The following is a 15,134-nucleotide window of genomic DNA, read 5'->3' as shown; positions in this document are numbered from 1 at the left end:
TTCCAGTGAGCTGCCCAATTGTAGAACATTCCTGATGCATTTTGGTCTAAATAGTCAATCACAGAGTCATTATGACCTTCAATGAGCACCCCAACTGGAACACATATTCTGGCATAAAAATCACGGTTTATATAAAAAAAACTCCATTGGGACACCTCGCTCATGTTCCTTTTCCAAATGTTTAATATGATGTTGTCCAGTTTACATGTTGGCCCTGAGGAAGGTGATATAAAGCAATGATACCACTGAAACGTACGTAGGCCGTACGCACCAGAGACCCTCACATAAATCATAACTATAACTGTGGAGAAAGAAAGAAATACAGTGCAAAAGACTACTAATCTCTAGTACTAAATCAACACCTTGAGGAGTCTACAAAAGGACACAAAATATATGTTTTCACCCTTTTTTCACTGTGTTTGTTATGATAGTTTTGTCAGGATAGTATGAGAGATTGAGTATGTATGACTGATGGTATGAAAGATAGAAATAATGTTTTGGAGTTCTAGATAAGAAAAAACTAATTTTGTATTTTTATAATTATTTGTATATATGTCATTATGTCACTGTATAAAAAATAATTTTGAAAAGATTGTCACTAAAAAATGAGAAAAACAAAAATGAAACAAGAATGATATCAAATAAAAGAAATGAAGAAATCAAAACATCAAATCTAAGTGAATGATTTCAGAGTTATGTTTGCATCCTATGTAAATTGTTAATGAGCATCAATGCCGAGTTGTAAATGAATATAGGTCCATATAGAGGTTTTCTAGTTCAGTGTTGGTTTGCCACTCCCTCCTCTAGACCTGAAAGTATTACTGGGAGTACCCTTATTACCCATGCCTTTTCCACATATAATCCAGCTTGATGTCACACATGTGACCCCAATTCCACAGGCAACACTGACCCTCTATGTAGTAAATCTGCGATAGCACATGCCAACTACGAATCCTCCAGGAGGTACAGTGCTAATTTTAATGAGGTGGTGCAGTCTCTAAAACGGCCTAGGGCTACGCCGCGAACAAATCCCTATGTTCTCCAATAGTCAACTGAGAAAAAAGATGCACTATCCTGCAATTTCCATTTAACCAATAACTACAGAACACGAAAGAAAGTGTGCCTCCCTTAAGCGTTTCAGTCTCATGACCTTAATCATGGGTACAACCGGCAGTGCATTGCAGCTGCTGTTAACTTAATCCAGTGGCCCTTCCAGTGAGTCTAACCAATTGGAAAACATTCCTGATGCATTCTGGTCTAAATAGTCAATCACATAGTCATTACGCCCTCCAATGAGCACTCCAAATGGAACACATATTCTGGCATTAAAAATCACTGTTTATATAAAAACCTCCATCAGACACCTCAATCATGTTCCTTTTCCAAATATAAACTATCTTGCTGTTCCATATGTGGCCCCAATTCCACAGGCAACACTGGTAAGTAGCCATGCTTTACAAACTCCTGATTGAAGAATTTGCCTCTCCAGTTTGTGCAACAGTAGGGAAATTGTTGGACTTTGGAGGGGTAAAATGTACAATTCCTACTCCAGTCTCTGCAATAGTAGGGAAAGCATTGGACTTCGAGGGATTACATTTACTATTCCCACACCAGTCTGTTCAACAGTACGGAAGAGCTTTAGCCTTCGAAGGGGTAAGATTTACTATTCCCACTCCAGTCTGTCCAATAGTAGGGAAAGTGTTGGACTTTGGAGGTAGGAAATTTACTATCCAAATTCCAATCTGTGCAACAGTAGAGAAAGTGTTTAACTTCGTAGGGATTACATGTACTATTCCCACAGCAGCCTGTGCAACAGTAGGGAAAATACAACTTTGGAGGGGATAAATTCTTTATTCTCACTACACTCTGTGCAACAGTAGAGAAAGGAGTTGGACTTCAGAGCAGTAAGATTTACTATTCTCACTTCAGTCTGTGCAAAAGTAGGGAAAGCTTTGGACTTCGAAGGGGTAAGATTTACTATTCCCACTCCAGTCTGTAGAACAGTAGGGAAAGTGTTGAACTTCGAAGGGGTAAACAGTACAATTCCCACTCCAGTCTGTGCAACAGTGGGAAAAGCGATGAACTTCAGAGAGGTAAAAGGTCAAAAGCTGCTGTAATGCAGTGTTGTGATTGGCAAGGGGAGTCTTTGTGCTTCCTGGTTCCTGAGTCAGAGGAGAAGAAGCGGCTGGTGACCTGGGACCAGTAGGTAAGTTTTCTTTTTTCTTTTCTTTTCTTTCTAACCACCCACCTCCCCCGCAACCGTCCCTACCAGCTAGCACTGCTATTGTTTTGTTGCCTATGCTGTGCTACACCCTGCTGATGTTCCAGACCTGCGGGAAACCACATGCTGGGGCATGTGAATTGTTGTGTCTTAGTTGAGTGTTGAGTTCTGATTTTCTACCCTCACACTATCTCCCAGACAAGCCTTTGACTGCTCCCTAACATTGAGAGTCAAATGACGAATTGGTGTACTTGGCCCAGTTTGCACTGCCACAGTAGGACCGACACCAAGACACCAGAGGAAAATGACCACCCACCACCACAGCTGTAAGCCAGTGGACCCTGTCTGGCTTGTGCCGGCCCCAAAAGGGAATTGATGTCAGAATTCCCCATGTCCTGCTGCTGATCCGGGTCCTGCAGCTGGTCCTCCTTCGCCTCTCCTCTAGGTCAGCCAGGTACTGCCTCTATGCCTTGAGACTCTGAGGTTTTTTTCTTTAGAAGTTTCCATATACTTATGCAAAGGCGTCCTGAGCATGGAGGACAGAAAAAGAGGTTCCACTACAGCCCCTCAAACTGGCCTTTTTTTCCTTTGCCATTATTAAGCACCAGTGGCATCCCCCTCTGAAAACAGTGGAGTAAAGGTCCCTAATGCGTATATCTGTGTATCCAGTAGATTGCAGAGTACAATAGTGATAATCTAACTCTGGTGGATAATGCACTTACTAGGGCAATGCATTTGCCATCTCAGGGCACAGGTTTTAAGAATCATTAACTAGCACATTGGGCAAAGGGGCAAGCTTCAGAGCACGCAACATGTAGGCCACAGATTTGTGGTTCATAAAAATATCTTAGTGTGTTAATGATTTTTTTGCAGAGATAACTTTGTTACGTGCATAGCACAGGTTACAATTCTGATAAAATAGCTGATATAGCAGTAATGTGCATGCTTCAAAGAACTCCATGTTACCTGCAAGACATAATTCTGCAGCCTTGCATTTTTTAATTCAACCTTTTGCACGCCAAATTCTTGTTAAATCTATTTTTGTTGCCTGGTAGAAAACACATATTAAGCGATAAAAGGTCCGTTTTTATTGTGTGCTGCATAAAAAGTAATTATGAGTATACGTACAGACATTGACAGATATTTCTGGCATTCTTAGAGAGCAGGCACAGACCTGCATGTCTTACATACATAATTTTGGAAAGTCAACAAAAACTTTTGATCAGATTTCGGGACTGGTGTTAGCCAAGACCTTTTGATTATTATAAATATATATGTGTAATTACCTCAGCCAACACTCTTTCACAAGGAGCACTTCCACACACAAACTAGTTCCCTTAAATTGCATGGACTACTATGGGAATGTTGCTTGTTACCATTTTTTTCTTTTACATTGATGAGAGTATGGCAGCTTTCCCAACAATAAAGGTTCCCAAAAGTAATAACTAAACAAAGCAACCCCATGTAAACCAAAAGGCTGGTGGCTACAGCCAGGCCTATTGGCGTTGCCAATGCTTGTTTCTCTTGCTAGTGAAGTGAACTGCTAAGTGAATATTAGTTTTTCCTGGTTGCCCAGGAATTTGGATCCAGCTGTTCTTCATTTGAGATCCTACTACTCTGCTCCAGGTCACGACTGACAATAGGAGGTGATGGTCCTTTAAATGCCAGATGTGTATGATAGAGCCCCTGCTGTGCCCAGGTGTCAACACTCCACCGCATCACGAGAACTGCCGGGGCCGGTGGGTATTCCGGTCCGGTTCAAGGATAACTCCATTCCGTAGTGAAGTTGGAGCCCACCCCGAGTCAGACCCAGCACTGCATACAGCCATCCAGGTCCGAAGATGAGCGCGTGAATTGACAGCGTGACGGAAAAATAAACAGCAACATAGACTGATGTTAATTGCTCGGGAGCTGCAATGCTTGGGTGCTATATGAATCCGATTAGCTTTACTTTGATGACAGAACTTGTTTTAAAGCAATACAAACACATTGTTGGCCACTCGGAGATAAGACCCTCCCCCCAACTAGAAGAACCCATCACCGTGACCGTCCTCACCTGTAAATCAGTGACGGCGAAATACGCTCAGAATCCCGGCTGCTTCACATTAAATGTAGGCTGCCCACCTACCACACGAGGCAAGAGGTTGCTTATTTGCCAGCAGACAGGTGTGTGCAGTACAGGCCGCTCCTGTCCCGGTGTTTGAAGTACATCTCGCTGATACCAGGTGCGTGGAGTACACCACAGGCGGCTTCTGCCCCCGTGTTCAAAGTACAGACGCCGCTGTCAGGTGGTGTGTGAAGTACAGACCTCTTCTGTCACGGTGTTGTAACTATTCTCCGCCGCTGCCCGGGAGTGTGAAGTTTAGACTGCTGCTATCCAGGTATTTGAAGCTCTTGCTCGCTGTCAGGGCGTTTCCCCCTTGCCTGGCAGGACAGCAGCTTCCAGTTCTCGGTTTCGTTTCCCGCTGCTAGAGTACACGATAGCTGAGGCGAGGCTCCATCACGTCAATTCCAGAAGAACGACGCGGTCCCTGAGCCTAAAACAACTTATACATATATAACGTGAATCCAATTCTTAGTTTACCGTTACCTGGTATGTTGTTTATAGCCTGACGATTATAAACATGTCTACAGAGAGAAATCAAGTAAAACTTACACTTTTGATGGACATGTCATCTTGAGACCAAATCAAGACAGTGACTGACAACATTTTGGACGTTGTGGCCTGTGAAAAGATTAACCCCTTCTCTGCTAGGCCTGCTCCCTCCCCCCTCCCCCCAAGCCTTTTTTCCTTTACTATTTGGGGTAGTTCGTGCTTGAGCTCCTGTAACTTTCTGTCCACATAAGATAAGTGCTGCCTTCGATACGGTCAGCCATGTCACTCTGCTGAACCGTCTCCAGAACATTGGAGTCTCGGGAAACGCACTAAGGTGGTTCAGCTCCTTTCTGGCTGATAGATCTTTCCAGATCTTTGATGGCAACCCAACATCTACCATCAAGCCTCTTAGCTGTGGAGTTCCGCAGGGCTCATCGCTGAGCCCTGTACTGTTTAACGCCTATATGAAACCGCTGGCTGGGGTAGTAGAACCGTACGTCATTAAAATCGTGTCGTACGCCGACGATACCCAGCTAGTGGTTTCACTGGCCCAAGAGAACGGTGGGCAAGCCTCGGTCGGCCTGCTGAACTGCCTGGAGAGCGTGAGGGAGTGGATGACCAACTCCTCCCTCAAACTGAACGGTGGAAAAACTGAACTCATGCTCTTAGGCCCAGCCTCACCACTCCCCTACTCTTCCCTATGGCCCGCCGGTCTAGGGGTACCTCCTACCCCTAAGGACAGTGTCAAGAGCATGGGAGTCTGGTTAGACCATAAACTCTCCTTCTCTACTCAGGCCACCAAGTTGTCTGCCACCTGTTTTGGCCTTTTAAGAACGCTGAGGAAGGTCCTTTCACTTTTACCTCTAGATGCCAAGAAGGTGGCAGTACAAGGCCTCATCCAGTCCCGTTTAGACTCAAACAACGCCCTATATCTGGGGGCGCCTGAGATGACCCTTCGAAAGCTGCAGGTGGTACAAAATTGCGCAGCACGTACCATACTCCAAATTCCACGGTCACAGTCCGTCAGACAGGGACTGAAAAGCCTACATTGGTTACCTGTGAGACAGAGAGTGGCTTTCAAGGCTCTGTGCATCACACATCGAGCTTTTTGGAAGACTGGATCAGCAATCAACACCAGCCTTGTCACCCCTTACCACCCTAACAGGAACCTCCGGTCTTCCGGTGCTTTTCTGGCAGTGGTACCCAGAGTAAAGAGAGCTAGGTCGGGGGGCAGGATGTTCTCACTGAACGCCGCCAAGTTGTGGAATGCACTCCCTCTTGATCTTCGATCCACACCCGACCTACTCCCTTTTCGCAGGAAACTGAAAACCATACTATTCAGGAAGCCCTTTTAGTTCCTCCTGTGTTCCGCCACGTCTCTGTCTAAACTCAGCGCTTGGACGCCCCTGGGCAGCAACTGCGCTTAATAAATCGATAAATAAATAAAAAATAAATATCCATGTCAAATTTGCGTCCTTTTCTTCCAACATCATGGGAATTGTAAAGGTACCTAGGGATTGTTGATTTCCATGGAGGAGACTCAGAAGTTAGCCAAAATACAGCAACACTTCGGTGTTTTTTGGGGGGGGGGTGGGGAAATGAGGAACAAAATGCTGCAGAAGAAAGTGTCTGTTTTTTTCCCCTGCAAAAGGTTTTGTGGTGCTGGAATCACCAGATTCACAGCTTTCAGGGACAGACAGACTTTTGTCAGAAAATCAAACAATTTTACACAGTTTTGGCATTTTACTGTGACATAGCCTATTTTTGATATTTTGTGTGCTTTCAACCTCCTTCCAGTTAGTGGTAGAAATGGGTATGAAAGCAATAATGGATCCTGGAAAGCTAGATGGGTATAAAAGCAATAATGGATCCTGGAAAGCTATACATTTCAGAAAATTAGGCAAAATTCTAAATTCAGCAAGGGGTCATTTGTGTAGATCGTTTAAGTTTTTTTTAATGGAAACTAACAGTTGTAAATAAGAAAAATTGAAAATGAGTTGAAAAAAACAGAAATGTGTGCCAAAGTTTTCCCTTTAACTTCTTCTCAGTATGATAGATTTTCAAAAGCAATATATGGTTACACCCGCTGGAACCCTTCTGGTTGTGGGCTGCGTCTTGCAAAGGTTTTTTAATGTGTACCGGGTATATAGCAATTAATTTGGTAAAATATAGAGTGAAAAATAAGTATCAAAGACACCCAAATGGGAACAGAATATAGAATTTAGAAGCAGAAGCTATTTGCACATCTCCGAAATTGTGGCTACCCATACTAGCATGTAAATTTTAGGACATTTTTCAAAGTGACTTCTTATTTACACATTGTCTTACATTTGGAAGGCAGAAATGCATAGAAAGTCGAGAGGTAATAACAGTTGCTCTACAATTCTGTGTTCCCCTAAGTCTTCCGATAAAAATAGTACCTCACATGTGTGGGTAGGTCTAGCGCCCGCAACAGGAAATGACCCAAAAAGAAATCTGGACACACCACATTATTACAGTGAAAACTGACCCCTTTCTTTATAAAGTGCCTAGCTGTAGATTTTGAACCCTAGCTCTGCCAGCACCTAGGGAAACCTAGCAAACCGATACATTTTTGAAAAATAGACATCCAGGGGAATCCAGCAGGGGGTGACTTGTGTAGCTCTTACCAGGTTCTGTTACCCAGAATTCCTTGTAAACCTCAAACTTTGACACAATAAACACATTTTCCTCACATTTCTGTGATGGAACATTCTGGAATCTGCGTGGATCCACAGTGTAAAGTGTTGGTTCCTGCCTGGCCCCTGCCATGTGCACGTTCTATGCTGAATCCGCTGTAGTGATGGGGACCTGTCCCACACTTTTCCACTTGCACGGCTGTTAGTCAGCAAAGGCCTCAATGTAGTTAAAGAGCAAGGCCTAGTCAGTGGGACAGCGCAGTAGAAACAGATATTGCTCATATCAAACATCCAAAACACACATATCTTCAGCAACTTCAAGGATCAGGGAGGTAAGACCAAAGAAATCCAGATGTCCAGCTGCCCAAGTTGACTGACCGCCTTGGTGCACCACCTGCTTAGAGGATGTACATAAGGTTATAACCTGATTGAACTTAGAGCACTTAAAGAGATGGAGATGAAGGACACTGGTTTTCACTGCAACCCCTACTTTAAGGCTCAATTGTCAAATTGTTATAGTGAAGAACAATGGTACTAAAAAAGGGTACAAGGGTCCTCGGGTAGCCTAGGCTAACACTACTTAGAAAAGCATTCATCAAAAAAGAACCAACAAAATTAAATATGTCCAAAAGGGACTTGCTGCGCAGTTAATGCAGGGACACAAGGTTGAAATGATCTCACATGTATTAACAGCATAAATGGAGTATCACTTGTTTACAGGGTGTAGTTCAGGTGCCCACACAAAATAGTGAAGGTTGTGAAGTGAAGGGTTGGTGACATTTAAAGTTACATCACATTGACAACAAAACATCAAAACTCCAAATGATTCAATGCAATGAGGGAGTTTTGGTTGTAGAAAGAAGTTGACGGCATTTCAATCTCATTTGTTTGAGATCATCATCAGGACAACAGGAGTGTGAGCAAGAAGAATCTACTGGGTGAAAAAAAGGGGGAGGGGGTCAACCATGGGTCCCAGCTGACAATGCAAGGTACAATGAATGTAGGTACGGGAAGTCAAGGGGAGGGACTCCTTGAGTTTAGGGATAGCGAGATCATGAAAATGCAGCAAAAATACAGAAGGAAATTGTACACTCAATTAAGGTTAAATTATTAAATTATTAAACCGCATGAATGAAGAATGGTAGAGAGAGCATAAATTGCAACATAATTACAGGAAAGATATACATAGAAAATTAATAAAGAGAAAAGGGAACAATGACAGTGAGTGCAGAGTTAGCCAATTATCTGAGGCGAGTGAAGCATAAAGGGCAAGGAGGGAACTAGAGGCTGATGAGAGACTCTGTTGCAAGGGAGCAAGGTGAAAATCAGAGGACGAGCAGGGGGACAATGTCAACCTGTGAGCGCGAAGTAAAAAGAAAGAAAAGCGTGTGGAAATTGCGTAACAAATACGGTTCTTGTCTAGGACAACACAGTCACTCTGCACTCTGGTGAGACCCCAGGGTAAGCGTTGTACTTACCAGGGTCCGTGGGGGGTGAACGTGCCTGGCCCCCCGTGGGGAAGGAATCAAGCCTTATGGTACTGAGATAGATGCTGGGGGAATGAAGGAGTGGGAGTTAGTCCAAAATTAATTAAATCTAACAGAAAGTGCTGGCAGGGGCCGCCTTAGGCATGTGCAAGCTGTGCACCTGTACAGGGCCACCAAACCCCAGGGGCCTCCACTCCAATATATATCCTTAATATAATAATCCTCTGAGGATGGATACATATATGCGTGGCGGCCACTGGCAGGGATTTGGCTGCTTCCGGCTCTGTTCCACTTCCTAACACCCTGACCCCCCTCCTGAGCTCTGGAGGGCTCCGCCCCACCCGGACCCCCTCTTCTGGGGCCCCCTACCTATGCTCCCTGCCCAGGGCCACTATGAACCTAGAGCCGCCCCTGGTGCTGGTAGAGCTGCAGCGCATCAGGAAGGACTTACTTGCGGCACACCGCGCAAGGCGTAGGTGTGTGGAAACAGTGGAGTTACTTCCAGCGGGAGTTATCGTCGGAACGGTCTGACTGGGGAAAAGAAGGGTGGCAGTTAACCAGTGTGAACTACGAGGGGGAGAGGGAACTGTAGCCCCATAGGGAGGGGGGAGAACTTACTTCAGGTCAGGATACGTGGCAAGAGGCGCATAGGATAAGTCAAAGCACGTCCTCTTGGGTTGGAAGCGTGGGATTAATCAACCACTTCCTGGAGGGGAGGTGCACGGATGCTACGAATATGCTAAGCAGTATCGCGAGCCCGGACTCGCGCATGCATGAGGGGTGCTGGGCCAGGAGTGTGGCCATCTTGGGGAGGGAAGAGAATACCTCTCGGAGGGTAGTTAATACACAGCAGGTGCGCGACCAGGACAAGAAACATATGATGGTGCTGGTATAAAAAAGTGAGTACAGGCAATCACAGTTAGTAGCCTTCTATAATAGACATCGGACTGGAAAAAGATGTGAAGAGAAAGGGGGGTAAAATAGCATCTTTACAGTGTGCAGAAGTATTTACATATATACAGCCTTGGTGAAAGTAGTATTGACAACCAGCGAGATTAAAATATCATATGACGATGCTGGTATAAAAAGTGAGGGAGTGCAGGCAATCACAGTTAGGAGCCTTCTATAATAGACAAAGGTATTGGGAAGCGATGTGAAGAGAAAAGGGGGATAAAATCACCTATTTAAAATATGAAGAAGTATTTAGATATATGCAGTCATGGTGAAGGTAGTATTGAAAACCAGCGAGATTACAAAATCAAATTCCACTCTTCGAGAGTGTTGAGTCCATTTTTGATGGATCTGCATAGAAACATCCATTTGTATTCCAATTTATTGAGGATGGCTTGTTGATCCCCACCTTTGTTGTTGGGACATACTATGTCAATCACTTGACATTGGTGGTCTGATTCAGAATGTCCTTTCTCAAGAAAGTGTTCCACGATTGATGCAGTGGTCACTCTGCAGCGTATTCTGCTCTTGTGTTGGCTGATTCGTGTTTTTATTTTTTGAGTGGTTTGTCCAACATAGATTAAATTACAAGGGCAATGGATACAGTAAATTACATTCTCAGAATTACAATTAGAAAAGAAATTCAGTTTGTGCATTAAGGTGCCATGCTCAAAAACCTTGATGTTTTTAGTGACTGGACACGCTGCGCAGCTGCCACATTTAAAATGGCCCATCACTGGGGGGAGACCTAAACTAGAATGTATAATGTTGGACTTCCGTGATGGTTTTTGCGCGTGTACTAAATGGTCTTTGATATTACGTCCACTTTTGAAAGAGAACAGGGGTGCCTCATTAGTGATATTGATAGAGGTGATAATGGGCCAGTGTTTTTTTAATCAATTTTGTTATTTTATTGCTCACGGGGCAGAATTTGGCAAAGCAAGCAATACGTGACATGGTTTTTGTTTGTGTGGGCTTAAGAAGGGTGTCTCTGTGAGAGTACCAAGCCCGCTTCATGGAGCGTTTATCAGGCATTTGGGGTAGCCTCTAACTTCGAAGTTTGTTGCATAAAACCTCTGCTTCCATAAAAAAAAGTCTTCCTTGCGTTGACAGTTTCTCCGTAATCTTAAAAATGGACTGTACGGGAGCCCGTCTATAAGTTCACGCGGGTGGGCTCTCTTGTAGAGGAGCAGCGTGTTGCGTTCAGTGGGTTTTCTGTATAGTGTGGTGTAAAGGCCTTCCTCATCTGGTGTTACTGTCACGTCTAGGTAGTGTATCTGAGTACTGCTGCAGTCATGGATGAATTTGAGGTCAGGTTGGCAGTTATTAATCCGTGTGCAGAGGTTTTCTAGTTCAGTGGGGTTGCCTTGCCATATCATGAATACATCGTCAATATAACGATGCCAGCTTGTGATCTTGTGTCGGTGGGAATTAACTGGATTGAGCATAAAGGTTTTTTCTATGTGATTAACGAAAACGATAGACAGCGAGACAGCGCGAGGATACCTCCAAGCAAAGCTACACACTACAACTTCTCCCTCCCCACAGAGAACAAAGTGGAGGATGCACAAGAATGCAGATGAATAAACATGTGAAGAAAAACAATGGTTAGCATAACTTTAAAGTAAAAATGAAGATGTTACAAAAAGTCCTGGTCACAAATTCATGACAAAACATAATCATTGAACATGGAAGGCCTACCCACAAAAATGAGGTACCATTTTTATCGGACGACTTTGGGAAATGTGGGGTGGGTGGCTCCACACATATTCCAGAACTTTCGATCACAGAAACTTGAGGATAATGTGTTTTTTTTTTTACAAAATTTGAGGTTTGCAAGGGATTCTGGATAATAGAATCTGGTGAGAGCCACAAGGCACCCCATCCTGGATTCCGCTGAGAGTCTAGTTTAAAAAATGGGTATAGGTTTGCTAGGTTTCCCTAGGTGCCTGCAGCGCTAGGGCTCAAAATCTGCAGCTAAGCACTTTGCAAAAAAAGGGTCGGTTTTCACTGTAAAAATGTGATGTGTCCACGTTGTGTTTTGGGCGGTTTCCTGTCACAGGCACTAGGCCTTACCACACAAGTGAGGTAGCATTTTAATTGGAAGACTTTGGGGAATGCGGCTTGGGTGGAATTTTGTGGATCCATACAGATTCCTGAACTTTCCAACACAGAAATGTGAGGAAAATGTGTTTAGTTTGACAAAGTTTGAGGTTTGCAAGAGATTCTGGGTAATAGAACCTGGTGAGTGCCAGACAAGTCACCCCATCCTGGATTCCCCTGGGTGCATTATTTAAAAAAATGTATAAGTTTGCTAGGTTCCCCTAGGTGCTGGCAGAGCTAGGGTTCAAAATCTACAGCTAGGCACTTTGCAAAAAAACGGTCAGTTTTTACGGTAAAAATGTGACTTGTCCACTTTGCGTTTTGGACCGTTTCCTGATACGGGCACTAGGCCTTCCCACACAAGTGAGGTACCATTTTCATCGGAAGACTTTGGGAATTTTGGGGATCTATGCAGATTCCAGAACTTTCCATCACAGAAATGTGAGAAAAATGTGTTTTATTTGCAAACTTTGAGGTTTGCAAGGGATTCTGGGTAAAAGAACTCAGTGAGAGCCAGATAAGTTACCCCATCATGGATTCTCCTGGGTGTTTAGATTTAAAAAATGTATTAGTTTGCGAGGTTTCCCTAGGTGCCGGCAGAACTAGTGTTGAAATTCTACAGCTAGGCACTTTGCAAAAAAAAAATGGTCAGTTGCGCTGTAAAATTGTGGTGTGTCCACGTTGTGTTTTGGGCCATTTCCTGTTGCGGGCACTAGGCCTACCCACACAAATGAGGTACCTATCGCACCACTTTGGGGAATGTGGGGTGGGTGGAATTTCTTGGATCCACGCAGATTCCAGAACTTTACATCACAGAAATGTGAGGAAAATGTGGTTGTTTTGGCAAAGTTTGAGGTTTACAAGGGATTCTAGGTAACAGAACCTGGTGAGAGACAGACAAGTCACCCCATCCTAGATTTCCCTGCGTGTATCGGTTTAAAAATGTATTGGTTTGCTAGGTTTCCCTAGCAGCCGACAGAGCTAGGGTTAAAAATCTACAGCTAGGCACTTTCCAAAAAATAGGTCAGTTTTCGCAGTACAAATAGGGTGTGTCCGTGTTGTGTTTTGGGCCATTTACTCTCGCGGGCACTAGGCATACCCACACAAGTGAGGTGCCATTTTTATTGGAAGACTTTGGCGTATGCGGGGTGGGAGAAAATTTGTGGATTCATGCTGATTCCAGAACTTTTAATCTCAGAAATATGAGGAAAATGTGTTTTTTTACAAACTTTAAGGTTTGAAAGGGATTCTGGGTAACCAAATCTGATGAGAGCCACTCAAGTCATCCCATCCTAGTTTCCATTAGGTGTCGGGGTTTAAAAAATTTATAAGTCTGCTAGGTTTCCCTAGGTGCCGACGGAACTAGGGATCAAATTCCACAGCTAGGCACTTTAAAAAAAAAAAGGGTCAGTTCTCACGGTAACAATGTGATTTGTCCACGTTGCGTTTTGGGCCATTTCCTGTCACGGGCACTAGGCCAACTCACACAAGTGAAATACCATTTTCTCAGAAGACTTTGGGGAATGCGGGGTGGGAAAAATGTTGTCGATTCCTGCACATTCCAGAACTTTCCATCACAGAAATGTGAGGAAAATGTGTTTCTTTTACAAAGTTTGAGGTTTGCAAGGGATTCTAGGTAATAAAACCTGGTGAGAGCCACTCATGTCACCCCATCCTAGATTTCTCTGGGTGTCTAGTTTCCAAATATGTATAGGTTTCCTAGGTGTCCCATAGGGGCTAGCTGGGCTAGGGTACAAAATCCACAGCTAGGCACTTTGAGAATGAAAAAGGTCAGTTTTCATGGTAAAAATGTGGTGTGTCCACGTTGCCTTTTGACTGTTTCCTGTCGCGGGTACTAGGCCTACACAAACAAGTGAGTTACCATTTTTGGGGGGAAATTTAGGGGAACACATAATTGTAGAGCAACTGTTATTACCTATTGACTTTCGATGCACTTCAGCCTTCCAAATGTAAGACAATGTGTAAAAAAGAAGTCACTTTGAAAAATGTCCTCTGATTCACATGCTAGTATTGGTACCCTCAATTTCGGAGATGTTCAAATAGCTACTGTTTCTAAACTCTATATTTGTTCCCATTTTAGAAATACATAGGCACCTTTCATTCTGATTTTTCACTCTTTATATTTTCCTAAATGAATTGCTATATACCCGGTACACAATAAAAAACCATTGCAAGATGCTGCTCAATTATTCATCACGTTCTGTTGTGTGTCGATTTAGATACCGTATATAGGTTTCCCGATTTATGGCCTTATACGGCCACAATTTGCATTGCCCATATTTAGGCATAGAAATCCTACCCTTATTTAGGCATTATCCATGCCAACCAAATACATTCCTGGCTACCTACATACGTCCATTAACGTCACAACAAGTTCTTGGAAAACCAGACTCTTAAACCTTTAGGACTTCCCCTTGCTTGGATTATTGATTTCTCCAAGAACTCATTTATTATGCATGAACATCTATTCCTTAGGGGTTCATTCATGATGTTCTTTTGCCCGACTTTTACATCAATACTGGTGTTCCTAAACACGTTCCAGGTATAAATATACCTACACTTGCCATGGCAAACCATGGTTCGGCTGCCTACTTGCACGACGCGGATCGCCATGGCAAGTTCGGAAGGAAGTCAAGTCCCCGCCTGACGCACTGACCAGATGCTGTCATCCTCTTTCAGAGAATCGAGCTCCAGTGCTTTTGACTCCCCTTGCGTGGTGTTAGAGATCGAGACCCAAAAAGAGATTCCAACCTCTCTCATTCTAAGGTATGGAGCAGACTAGAACCTAAAGGGACTCTTGGCAACTCTGGCAAAACTAAACTATAGCTAGCTATACTTTAGAAACAGCACCTACTTTTTACCTCGTACTACACTTAGGTTAGGTACACTGGGGGTAGAACTAGCTAGAAGCATCAGATGAGTATTCACATTTTAGCCTGTGTTATTTATGTATGTATTTTTATATGTCATAGCTACAAACCATGCTATTGCAGTATTATCTAATATTACTGCTGACGCTGTACATATCATACTTCGCATTCTGTCTAATGATTGTAGCTGTTCAATAGACCCTTTTTATTGAAATGCCCGTCTATCTA

At 43.6% G+C, this 15,134-nt stretch overlaps 1 long non-coding RNA gene across 1 annotated transcript in view; it reads right to left on the bottom strand.

Moving 5' to 3' along the window:
* Positions 1–4,639, bottom strand: part of LOC144823926 (uncharacterized) — a 34,289-nt gene extending 29,650 nt beyond the window's left edge. The window contains exon 1 of the long non-coding RNA XR_013608858.1: positions 4,278–4,639. This is a non-coding gene — a long non-coding RNA (uncharacterized LOC144823926). The remainder of the gene's footprint in view (positions 1–4,277) is intronic.
* Between the last annotated feature and the right edge of the window lie 10,495 nt (positions 4,640–15,134).

Source organism: Lissotriton helveticus, chromosome 3_1 (assembly GCF_964261635.1).
Source record: "Lissotriton helveticus chromosome 3_1, aLisHel1.1, whole genome shotgun sequence".
Taxonomy (NCBI): Eukaryota; Metazoa; Chordata; class Amphibia; order Caudata; family Salamandridae; genus Lissotriton; species Lissotriton helveticus.
This window is presented reverse-complemented; position numbering and strand designations above follow the sequence as displayed.